The sequence below is a fragment of the Capsicum annuum genome, chromosome 11, assembly GCF_002878395.1.
Source record: "Capsicum annuum cultivar UCD-10X-F1 chromosome 11, UCD10Xv1.1, whole genome shotgun sequence".
Classification (NCBI taxonomy): Eukaryota; Viridiplantae; Streptophyta; class Magnoliopsida; order Solanales; family Solanaceae; genus Capsicum; species Capsicum annuum.
In genome coordinates this window covers 33,691,210-33,703,737 of record NC_061121.1, presented here as the reverse complement: position 1 = coordinate 33,703,737, position 12,528 = coordinate 33,691,210, and the positions used below count along the sequence as shown (strand labels likewise).

Sequence of the window (12,528 nt, the reverse complement as noted above, 5' to 3'; positions counted from 1 at the left end):
TCTTCATATGTAATAGTAGAGAGAAAAGCACGCGCGCGCACACAAAAAAAAATTCCATAGACAGACTTTAACTAGCCCCTGTGCGACCCATCTCCCTCACCCCCAAAAATTCGCTGAACCTTCTTCTACCCCGTCAATTACCCCTGAGCATCAACCGCACTCGGACCTTATCCTTGTAAATCCCCTAAAACCTGCTAGAATTCAGGTCAAAATCTCTTTACCTTCCTTGAGCCTTCATTATGGACTCATGGTTGCTTACTTCGTTGCTCAAAATCAAATTCGATGTCAGAACCATCAATCAAATTTGGATTATGGGGGATATGTTTCATCTCCTTTCACCTTTGTCAAATCTGAAAGGGTTAAGTTTTGAAATTTAAAATTAATTATTTTTGGCTATAAATAACTGCATCCAAGTTCATTAAAGGGGGCAAAAGAAGCAAGTGAGGTGATGAAGCAAAAAAAGGAGAAAGAAACGTGAAAACTGAGAAAGGGTTTTTTTCCTTCAATCAAAATCTCTTTTAATCGTTGGTTGAAATTTGAAGTTTTGGAGTTGAGTTCATCGCCGAAATTTTGACGTAAAAACTCCAAGTTTGCTGCCCAAAACAAGGTACGAACCCACCTCCTTTCATTTCACATTCATCTCCTTTTTCTTCGCCCGTTATGGTTTCATAAACATAAAATTCACTTTGATCTTGAATTTTTGTTATCGTTGATATTTCGGCATTGTGGATATGTATATGGCGTTGATTCACTGAAGTCATTTTGTGTATTTGTGAGCATGTCAACATGTGATTTATTTTAGGCCTCAAGTTTACGATGGTATTTCTCCCTGCTAATGAAGTTCGAAATATGATTTTGGCGCCGTCCATTAGTTTAATGTAGTATTGTCGTTAAAGTTAATGACATGGCTGAATGAGTTTTTGCGCAAATTATCCCGTCTAAAACTGTTTGTCGCTCATTTTGTCTTGTTTATTGTAGTGAACGTCCGAAGCGTATGAGACATAAATAAAAGGCAGTCCTCTTGTATCCTTCTTACGCCTTTCTTTTTTTATGGAAATATGAGTTTTTCACGTTGGTTGTAACTATATGGGATAGTCATGAATGTGAATATGTGATGTATATGGTTATTAGAGTGTATAGGTTCGAACCACTGTTGAAGTAGTATCAAACGAAAAGTTAACTAGAACGCGTGTTTTACTCTGTAATCTAGATTTATAAAATTGGCTTATACGTTATAGTGAAAATCTATTGGTTCTGTTCTAAATTAGAAATTTCTTTTTCTCTTTTCTTGTGGTGTGGTGCAGGTTCTTTTTTAATGATGTGGCTACGTTTGTGCCGTAATTAGTGAACTGGACAACCATTAGTGTTTTAGTATTGCTATTTTCGTTAGTGAAAGTTTACTAGCAGTAGTCCTTTTCACACTAATTATTTAAAGATTTAGTATATTTTATTTCAAGTTTCACATTCGCTTGGTTATATCTTGAACATTTTTTAAACTTAAATGTTTTTCTTCTCTTAATTACATCTTTCTTTGTTTATTACTTGACGTACCTTTCTTTCAAAATTATGTTTGGTTTGAAAATTATCAGAGAGATCTTGACATGTTTAAATATTTTTTCTTAATATGTGGTTCCCACAATCCCCTTCGCGCTTGCCTCCATCTTTGGGATGGTGAAGTATTGGTCTTTTCTCATGAAGGCTATGTGAACAAATCTTGAGGGAAAACCTTGGGAATCCCTTGAAACACAGACTTGATTTGTGATATCTAGATAGAGATAACCGATTTGTTGTATTAAAGTTTTGACATCTAGTTGACTAACATATTTTAAAGAGGCTAAAAATTTTGTATCTGTGGCCTTGGTTCATATGGTATCTTTAAACAACTATCTCTAGTCTGTATATGTGTTTCCTTGATGGAATGTGTGAAACCTTGCTTCTCTGCTTTTACTTCGTTTTAAACAATATGGGGCTGCCACAAAATTGTCGTTCTCCTTCGTTCATACGCTGTGGGTCTATTTAGCTGCCACACAAGTTTGAAAAGTTTATCATTATAGAGATGGCATATACTTCTTGAATGTGTTGTTTTAAACTTGGAAAATGTGAAACATTAGAGTTTGATTCGAAAGTATCTCTCTGTCATGTTCATCTTTCTAATTTGAAAAACCCCTTAAATAATTCTTGTCATTTTGTCCTTCGCCATTTCCGGCGTCGGGTGTAACATATTCTTAAGAATAAAGGGGCTGCTTCTTCTCTCTATCTCTGTGTTGACCTCTTTTCGCAAGAATAGTTTCCTTAAAATCTCGTTATCTAATCATAAGTTTTTCTTACATAGTTATGTTGTACATGTTTTTTTTTTAAATTAAACACCACTGTATGCCATGCCTTATTAAAGTAGTTTTCAGGAAATGTTTTTTCCTTGGCTTGGTTTCAATAATGTGCCATTACTGATGTGGTAATTTACCTATGGAGTTGGGAAGTTAGGATCAGCCATTTAAATCTTCACTGTCCATTTAGTTCTATTTTAGTCTGTCTTAGTCCAAAATAATAATGACTAAAAGAGAAGAAAGACTCCAATGCAACTTTGCATTAGAGGGATTGATATTTTGCGTCATCTGTTATGGAACAACTGGGGAGAAAGGTGGAAATATTGAAGAAAAAGCTTTTTATTTTATCCTTCTTTCTCCCAAAACCCTATCTTGTTCGACATTAAACAAAAGGTGATGTAGGGTATTTTGCACATGATATTCCGTTGATTCATTTTTTTCTTGTATGTCTTGGTATCCAGTATGACCAACTTTCTCAGGTTACGATGTGCCTTCCACTTCTAACCTTATGTAATTATCTTAAATATATTTATCTTTTTTGTGGGTCTGAGAATGTGTGTCTAAGATGGTTTTGTGATTCATTGAAGAGTGATTTCCTATTTCGTTTAGATGATATTATCATTTTTTATGTGTGTGCGAGAATTTTATTTGTGGTCTGTGTTTCTGCTTTTCTCTCTTAAAATACACCTATCTGATTTTTATTCTTGTCTCTTTATATTTTTGATCTAGTTGGTGATCTGGAATTCGATTTAGGTGCTTATCGCCTCAATTTATCCTCTTCTCTAAATTAGTAAGGAGAAAATTTATCCATAAAACTTCACTTTAATTTCAATTATCCTTCGTGGCTACATTGACGTCCAAATGAGTGACTTCTGAATGACTTCACTCCTTTGTTTTGCCTTGCTTTGTCAGAGGTGGGGCTGATATAGTTTGAGTCTTCTCCTAAATAATTATTAAGTGTAAAAAACTAATCCTGGAGAGTTAGAAGTTTGTCTTCTTCACTGATTTGGATTCGCAAATTTCTTCTTTCGGTTTTATTTTTATTTGACTTCACATGACATTCTAATGTTGATTGGTGTTGAAATATGACAAAACTAGGATTTACTAATAACCAACTTTCCCTAAGTCCCAGTTTTGGTTCATGCTCAACTCAATATCTTTGGTTACATTTTTGTTCATTTCTCTGATATGTCTCTTTGGGCTTTGCTACTTGAGATGAACAAAATTTTTAATCTCTAAGACCCGAGTATTCAATAATGGGGACGTTTTCTTCCTCTTTACCTAAGTTGCTCGGACTCGGGTGCGGGTATCTGAGTCTGGTGCGGATCCGAGACTCAGAATCGTCAAAATATAAATTTTAAGATTCTGGGGTGCGAATCTGAGTGTGGATACGGGTGCGGGAATACTGTTAAAAAAATTAAATATTATAAATATTGAGTTTATAAATCAATTTAATTTTTCTTGACAACATAGGGATTATGATTTATTTATTTTAGGTAGTTTACTAATTTTAGTTACTTTTGTATTTAATTTTACTTTTCAATTAGGAGTAGTATTAATGTTAGGAACTTTTTTCCAAAATTTTAACTTACATTTATTTACCAAATATTGATATAAATTATTTTTATATCATAAAAAAGTTATAAATAAAAACACAAGAACCGACATGCAGTAAACTTATGTTGCTTGGCATGTGTAAACCGACATAACTCATAACTGTAGTGAATTTTTTTATTAAAAACACTATAAAACCACATGTGTATTAAATATTTTTGTTAAAAACAAAACTGCTGTATATTGGCTGTTTTTTTTTTTTTAAAATTAGATATAACACAATTAAATAAAACTGGTTAGTGAACCGACATAATGACCAACGCCGAGAAGTACATGCGCCAATGCCGTCGTCGAAACATACACATGCCAATGCCGCCGTCATTGCCGAGAAACAGTTAGTGTTTCTTCCTACCCAGTCAATCATCGGCATGTCGACAAGGTACATCGACAATGTCATTTCTGTTTTGTAACTTTACAGTTCGCCAGTGTTGTCGTTGGTCGGAATTTTTTCAGGTAACTCGCCGGCCTATCCAATGTTTCCCCTCAAATTTTTAGTCAACGAGTCCGAAATCGTTTGACCGAATCAGAGACGGCGGAAGCGTCTGCACCCTCGCCAGTCTTGTGTCGAGATGGGTTCAGCGACAAAACTGCCGAGTCCGAGCAACATAGCTCTTTACTGCTTCTTCTATCATTTTTATAAGTGCCTCCAATGTTTGTTTTCTGCTTTTGCTACTTGTGTTTCAATCTGGTTTGCTTCGTTAATCTCCTTTTTATATTAATTTGATAATGAAACATGACTTATTTCATACTTTTTAATTTAAAAAGATATTGACATTAGATTGACTAATTACGCACCAGAAAAAAGTTATTGGATTAATCTTTTGTTTTAGTATGAGTTGCTTCCTCTGTCTAAGTTCTGTTTTCTCCCATGTTTAGTTTAAAGAAGCAAGTAACTGAACTTTTTGTTGCTCGTTATCAACCCGTGAACTTCGTATGAGAGCCTAATAGGGATGTTGCTCTTTAAGAAATAGAGACGGTCAACGTGGAATCTGGAAATTCGGCTTCTCATATCCTGTTATTACAAATTGCTTGTTAAAAATCTTGTTTAATTTATTTTACTATAAAACAAAAATACTAAGGGATCTATTGGACTCAAGAATGAGAATATGATCACGTATAAATTCTTGACTGATAGTTTGATCTATTTTGCTAAATGTGCACTCCTATCTCAGTTTACGAGATCTTGACTCTCTATTTCCTCTTCTTACTTTGAGTTGAGTTCATTATATATGCATATGATCATTTGACTGCCTGCCTTTTTTCATGAAATGAAGAATATTAACTTCCTTATCGTAATATACTGGGAGCCTTTTCTGATGCCATTTCTGCCAAATTAAAGTCATCAATCAAACATTTGTCTGGTAGTTTTAATAAATAATAGTTTAAATTGCTAATGTATTTGTGGGCGTATGCATCGTTCTATGTATGCCAATATTTTTTTTTAATGTTTATCTATACCTATTATATTTTAATTTATTTCTTTGTTGTACGTTCATTTATTTAGTAGAACTCGAATTATTTTCTAATTCGTTATCTTTTCTTTTACATGTGAACCAGGGAGTTGGAGTTTCATATGGGATCCATTTTGACCCAAACATAGGATCAACCGCAACTAGGATCGCAGAGCGTTAGAGTTCCGCAAACTAGGAGCCTAAACTCCTAACAAAATCTAATAGCCGTCATCGTCCTTAGATTTAAGTTATATTTTTATCGTATTGAGGTTTTTTTATGACTAACTCTTGTCGTCTATTTGTCTAAGGTAGCTTTATTAGATTATTGAACTTATGTTGTCTTATTATTTACCGACCCTTTAGAAGTAGTTTTAACGTTCCGACCTTTGCAAATAACGTACAATCAATACTAGATTAAGAAAAAATGCATTTTATCATACTTGGCTAATTCTTTGAAAAAAAATAACTTTGCCTCAAAAAATAATCTCAATAAAATCGATGTGGTAATCTCTACATTTTTCTTAAGAAAAAAAAAGAAACTTCAAACACTAATTTATGAGCAGAAAAATTTTCCTAAGATTTCAGATTTCTTAAAGGGGTCGTCCGCTAATTTTAGTCCGCTAATTTTAACTTTTTTTTTTTTTTTTTTATAAATAATGCCAATGTTTTTTTATTACATTTTTAACGCTTATTCAAGTTTTTTTTCTAGATCCCAGAAGCTAAGAAACTGTAACACCCCGCATTTTTTGGGCTAGATTTTAAACCGTTCTTCCTACACGTATAGACCCAAACCCAATGATTCTTTGTTAATGTATGTATTATGATCAATTCTATAGTTCGGGAATACCTTTGGATATGAATTTTGGTCACAAATATCTCCTAACTCAAAGACGAGTTCAGAACGTTTTTATCGATTAAGTTTTATTGAATGTCTCAACTTAGGTCAACTTCCATAGAACATTACTCCTGAAATATGATGAGTTATAGGACCTACTATATACCAAATGAATTTCTTTGAATCTTCTTTCCAACGCAATTGGTTTCACCTTAATTCGATATCGGAGTAGAAAGTTATGCTCATTTTACTTTGAAGTGTCTGTCTGCCAAAATGTGACGACGAACCTGCCGACTTATCAACTAGGTGACGACCAAGTTGATGGGCCGTCAACTCAGTGACGACCCATCAACCCTAGTCTTCAGCATAGGGCAGTAACTGGTAAAATTCAGCCCAAAAGTGCCGACCTAGGTGATGAGCTATCACTTGAGTGACGGGCCATCAACCATGGTCGTCAATTGGCGAAATTCTGCGACCTCTTTGGGTTCCTTAGGGGTATTTTTGTATTTTCCTCACTCCAAAAACCTTTCCCACAAATTAAATTATCCCTTAAGCGTTATTAATCAACTTTTATCAGTTTTAAAATATCTCCAATCCTCTTTACTCTAAAAAAAATAAGGTCAAATTAGGGTTTTTCTCTGAGTTCAAGATTTTAAGAAAAGGATCAAGATTAGAGTTCCAATCCTTAAACTAAACAACATAAGGTACGTGGGGTTTTTCTAAACTATATGGACATGGAGATATCATTTTAGTTATGTTTAAATATTGAGAAATCATGAATTTGCAAAAAGGTTTTGAATGTACATTTGCAATTATGCATTGTGAATCCTTCTTGACAATAACGTTTTGGTCTTGAGGCCTTACCCCTTAAACTCGATTTGGTGTATGTACACATATATATGTGTGTGTGTATCTATGTATGCATGTGGTTTGATGTTTGGGATTTGAATTGAGAGCAAGAAGAATTATAATCCCTCTTTTGTTATAAATTCCCTTGTTTTTATATGTTATGAATTATTCAATTTCATACGAAGGAGCATGTTACAAATGTCTTTACCGTTGTTTAAGACTTGATCTTAATTATGAATTCAAGAGAGGGTGTTTCTTGTTTATATAAAGGAGAAGTGATGATTTTAAAGAGTTGCATGGTTTGTCACAAAATACTTGACCACCACATGTTTGATGAAATGTTGAAAAGAGAGAATCTCTATATTGTTTGAAATATGTTTGGAAACAAGAACTCTCTTGTATTGTTTGATTGATTTGGTGGTCTAAACATTGTTTTACTTGAAAAGAGTTGTAATTTGACAATGTATGGCTGAGAAATATGACTTGCAAGTCTTGGTATGACGACACCAATACAGATAATGCCATAGTAACACAGAACAGAAAATAATGTAGATTTTTATTCAAATTTTCAGATTTTGAGCTTAGAACGATGCATGTTTATAAAAAGTAAAAATTGGGCTTAAAGAGAGTTAGGTGGCTATCCAAAGAAGGCACGAGTTCAGAAAACTCATTGCCCAAAACTGTGTTTTTCCAATACGAGTTTAATATGTTCCCAAAGAGGGATTATATGCTGGCCTAGTACCCCATGGCGTATTAGAATAGAAACTCCAATCTTTGTAGCAAACTTGGGTTGGGGCCTTAGCCACCGAGTCAAGGGTGACTTTCACATAGCCCGTGGACTGTAGAGTTGAGGGTGTATCACCTAGATCAAAAGTAAAATAAAGAATGGTATTGCATCTACAAATTATTTTGAAGATCATTTGAAGCGGCCCATGTGTTTTAAATTATTTCATGCATAATGTTTTATAAAGCGCTCTCACTTATGTTATATATAAAAGTACATTATTTTGGATTGCTCTGCGTACCAGTATATCCGTATTGACCCCTATATTTCAGGATCTGAGGCACAGTCCTGGGGTCCAGCTAAGCAGTAGATTAGTGTTTCTGAGATTCATTGTTGGTGAGCCTTCTCTATTCTGGAAGGCCGGGCTTACATAAACATTATCATTTGTTTGATTTATGGTCTGACTGAGAGCCTTGTCCCAATTTTGTTTTAGACATATGTTGGATATTGTAGTGTTAGAGATTTCGCAGACTAGTGTCATATGTTTTGAATATTAAGAATTTCTTTTCAAATTGTTCAAGTGTTATGAGATTGTCCATGGTTCTGTTTTGTTATGTCTTTCAACAAATTCTTTATATTGAATGAATATTGTGCATGATTGCCAGAAAGAAAGGGACGCCCGAGCTTTCATGGCTTGGGATGTTCGTTACGGCCAGGACCCTAACTCGGGTCATGATAAATTTGGTATTAGAGCACGATTCATGGTCCCAGGGTGTTTGTGAAATCATATCGGGTGGAGTCCAGTTTATGGGTGTGTAGAGCACCATACTTATAAGGAGAAAACTACTAGACGTTTAGGAATGTTTCACTTTTCTTCACATTCTAGACCGTGCCATTGTCTTGTTCATTTGGAAGTTACCCAAATTTCTTATTTACTCTGATTTTATTAACTGTCTTATTGTCGAGTCGATTCAAGCGTAGAAGCTTAGAGTCCAAATGATCTGGTCCCTTCTAATTGAGTCATAAAATATTAAGAAATTTCACTAGGACTTGAGATGAGTCCATATGTGCTTTAAAGTGTATTGATTTAAGCCTATACCCCCATCTTCATCAATTGTGCATTTGAGCTTGAGGTACGAAATGTATTCGATCCCTTTCAAAATTCTTATTGCAGATGTCATGCTTAAGGGTAGTGATATATGTTAGAATATTAGAACAATATTTCCACCCGAGTAGTAGTATGTGCTAAGGTATCATACCCTATTGGTAGTAAGATGATCCCAAAGTTAGTGATATGACGTCACAATCTTAGACGCTAGAATGAGGGTGATATTTGTGTAAATAAGCTAGTTTAGTTATATAACCATTGATTGAGGGATGGGTTGCCATTTTATAGTGATAGACTAATGTGGCAACAATATTTGTAGATTGTATGCTAGTCTGTGGAGGAAGTGTTTGGCTATAATTATTATCTATTCAAAATAGGGAAGGAGCCTAGAGTAGCTAGTGATGATGGTTATAGAGATCCCTTATAGGCTGTGAATGGGAACGGTTAGATTAGCCAATAAGTTATAAGTATAGACTCATTGTTGTATATGGAATTTTGAAGGTAGTTGTAATGTATGCATGGGTAAGTAACTATGATGTGAGAAAGTGGAATATGTTGATAAGATCGTAATAGGTTATAATGTAATATTAAGATCGACTATCCCTGTTATGTGACTTTACCACGTTGATTGTCTTTTCTTTACTTATTGTAAATTAGTGCTACATATGAGAAGGTATGTAGTAGATTTTGAGGTGTATTAGTAATGTTGTGCAGAGGATAAACTTATGGGTCATAGTTAAGTAAAATAAGAGACTTAGGTTGATATGTTAGTATAGTATGTGGCATGCTTCATATGATTGGTATTGTTAGACAATAGGCTTGAACTTTAGATATGGATTATGGTGGTGAGGATAGTAGCTTAAGGTTAATGATGCATGTTTTGTGGGAGTAAGTAGTAGGCTTAATTTGAGGTGTGCAATAGCCTAGATTGGAAACTTATGGAATAATGAGTGGAAAATTGTCATGTATATGTATACACGAGAACAAGAGTAAAATGATGAATTGTGGTTGAATCATTAAGTGGATAAGAGCATGAGTATATAAGAATAAGTTGAACCCCCAGGTAGCATGTTGTTAGATAAGGTTTATATATGTATAAGTGTTAAGTGTGCCTAGTTCACATTCTTGAAGTTTCTTAGTGTGGAGAAGTCTATGGAGTTGTTATATGTGTTATATAGAGTTGAATTGAGGAAATATAGGTAGGCAATATGTGCCTTTGGTATGGTTTAACAAACTTTGTTAAGTTGTAAGTTATGTGATTAGAGGTGTAATGTTAAGTATTCTAAGGAGTTGAAGATAAAGTGCTAAGTGTTTAGAAGCATGGATGTCTATGCCCATAATAATGTTAGTCGTAAGTCGATGACCTTGGGGGTTAGAGAAAGCTATGATTAGTGTCCCTGAAGGGGGATGTCCTAGAAAAAAATTAGTGTGTTGTTATTAAAATTATCAGGGAGAGTTGTGGTTATAGATTTGATGAGGGGATATGTCCATAAGTCTAGGATTGTGGCTTTGATATAAGGGGGGATGGTGAATTAAGGTAGTTCCTGAATTTCCTTGTGGTGTCAAGTTTTAGGAAAGAGTCATGATAAAATCTATTCCTATTCAAGCATATTCCTCCAACTTTAAATTTAAGAAGTCATTCTACCAATGTCTTATGTATTCAAGACCTGCCTATGTCTAAGGTCTGAGTTCTCTATATGACTCATGTCATATTCCAACCTCCAAAATAGAAGCAATAATGTCCCTTAGTGATCCAATATTCCAAGTATCCAATTTCTATGTTATGTTGCTCATGATCCATAAAAATCCATGTCTCACATAATGCTTGGTTCTAAGAAACCATACTTCATATATGTTACCGATCCATTTTATGTCGGGATTAGCAAAGTGATAAAGTTGTGCAAACTCATGACCATCCCAGCTCTGAAAATGGAAAGCAATAGCTCCAAGTAGAAATCCTTGTCTCAATCATTGACTTCATGAATTCCACCTTCATGTTATATAACTCATGATATATGCACTCATGTTTCTCACTTTAGTCTGTCCTAAGAACTCATGTTGTGTTATGTTTATGCCGAATGACTCTATATTTATGTTCTAGACATTTGGTGTATGAAGTAATTCGTGTCTATTGCATCACATCTTCATTGCATATCCTACCTTGAGTAGTGCAATTAGTATAAGTTATAATTGAGTAGTGTTACTCCCATTCATGATGCTGATGCTTGGGTCCCATAATGACCCTCCGTATGTTAGTAGGATGGTGGTTGTGGAAGCGTGATGATGTTTTAGGTAGGGGAGTAGATGCTCTTGAATGGGAAAATTTTGATGTGATTTCTTTAGCTAAAGTTATAGGAGAAGGGGGAAGAAGGAGATGAAATTTTGTTATGGGAAATTATTAGAAAGGAGATATGTGGCGAAAGTCTATGTGAGGGTGATTGAATTTGCTGGTCTTAGAGGGAAGATCCATGAAATGGGGGTAGTAAGGATAGGCTTGAATGTGGTGATTGATGAAAACACAAACCCATGAACTATGTGGTTAGTACTCCCTAAATTAAAACCCGAGGGTGTTTGATTATAGTGATAAGATGGAAAAGTATTCTTAAAGGGATGTAGAATATAGGGTCCCATAGCTTAAGCTAGCATCTTTTACTCCAGGTTTGGCTTCAACATAGAAGTACGATACAATTAGACTCAAGCTCTTGCAGTTATGTATTAAGCGGGGAAACTATAAGATTGGGATGTTAGAATGTGGTATTCATAGTTGAAATCATAGTAGAGAAGCGTCGTAAAAATTTATAGGCTATTAGATGTATCATTTGGGGTAGAGAATGTTTCTAATCTATTCTTATGTCCCGTAGAAATCTTATCGCATGTCTTTCACCATTCTTAATCAGGCCAAGGATTCTTAGAAAAGTTCATGCCTTGCACTGTTTTGATCATGTGTCATAAAACACATGCCAAAATCACGTCGATGTCAAGTTTCTTTATCTCATGATTTGTGCTAACACAGTTTACTTGGTGATGTCCCGAAGCTCTTCTTGAATGTCTACATATGTTTCATTGAAAAAAATAAAATTCCTAATATGAGGCTACATCCTTTATTCCCTACTTCTATAGCTTCAACAAAATCCTACCCATCATTCAAGGACGAATGATTCCGAGGGTGAGATAATGTAACACCCCGCATTTTTGGACTAGATTTTAAATCGTTGTTCCTACACGTATAGACCCAAACCCAATGATTATTTGTTAATATATGTATTATGATCAATTCTATAGTGCGGGAATACCTTTGGATATGAATTTAGGTCATAAATATCTCCTAACTCAAAGACGAGTTGAGAACGTTTCTGTTGATTAAGTTTTATTAAATGTCTCAACTTAGGTCAACTACCATCGACCATTTCTCTTGAAATATGATGAGTTATAGGGCCTACTATAAACTAAATGAAAGGTCTTCGAGTATTCTTTCCAATTCAACTGGTTTTTTCTTAATATGATATAGAAGTACAAAGTTATGCTCATTTTACTTTGAAGTGTCTATCTGCCAAAACATGACGATGAAGCTGACGGCTTATCAACTAGGTGACGACCAAGTTGATGGGACGTCAACTAAGTGA

At 34.6% G+C, this 12,528-nt stretch overlaps 1 long non-coding RNA gene across 1 annotated transcript; it reads left to right on the top strand.

The window, feature by feature from the left end:
* On the top strand, positions 1-5,719 carry LOC107846859. Its single transcript, XR_001667197.2, has 2 exons — positions 1-607; positions 5,496-5,719. It is a non-coding gene; the product is annotated as an uncharacterized LOC107846859 (long non-coding RNA).
* The last annotated feature ends 6,809 nt before the right edge of the window (positions 5,720-12,528 follow it).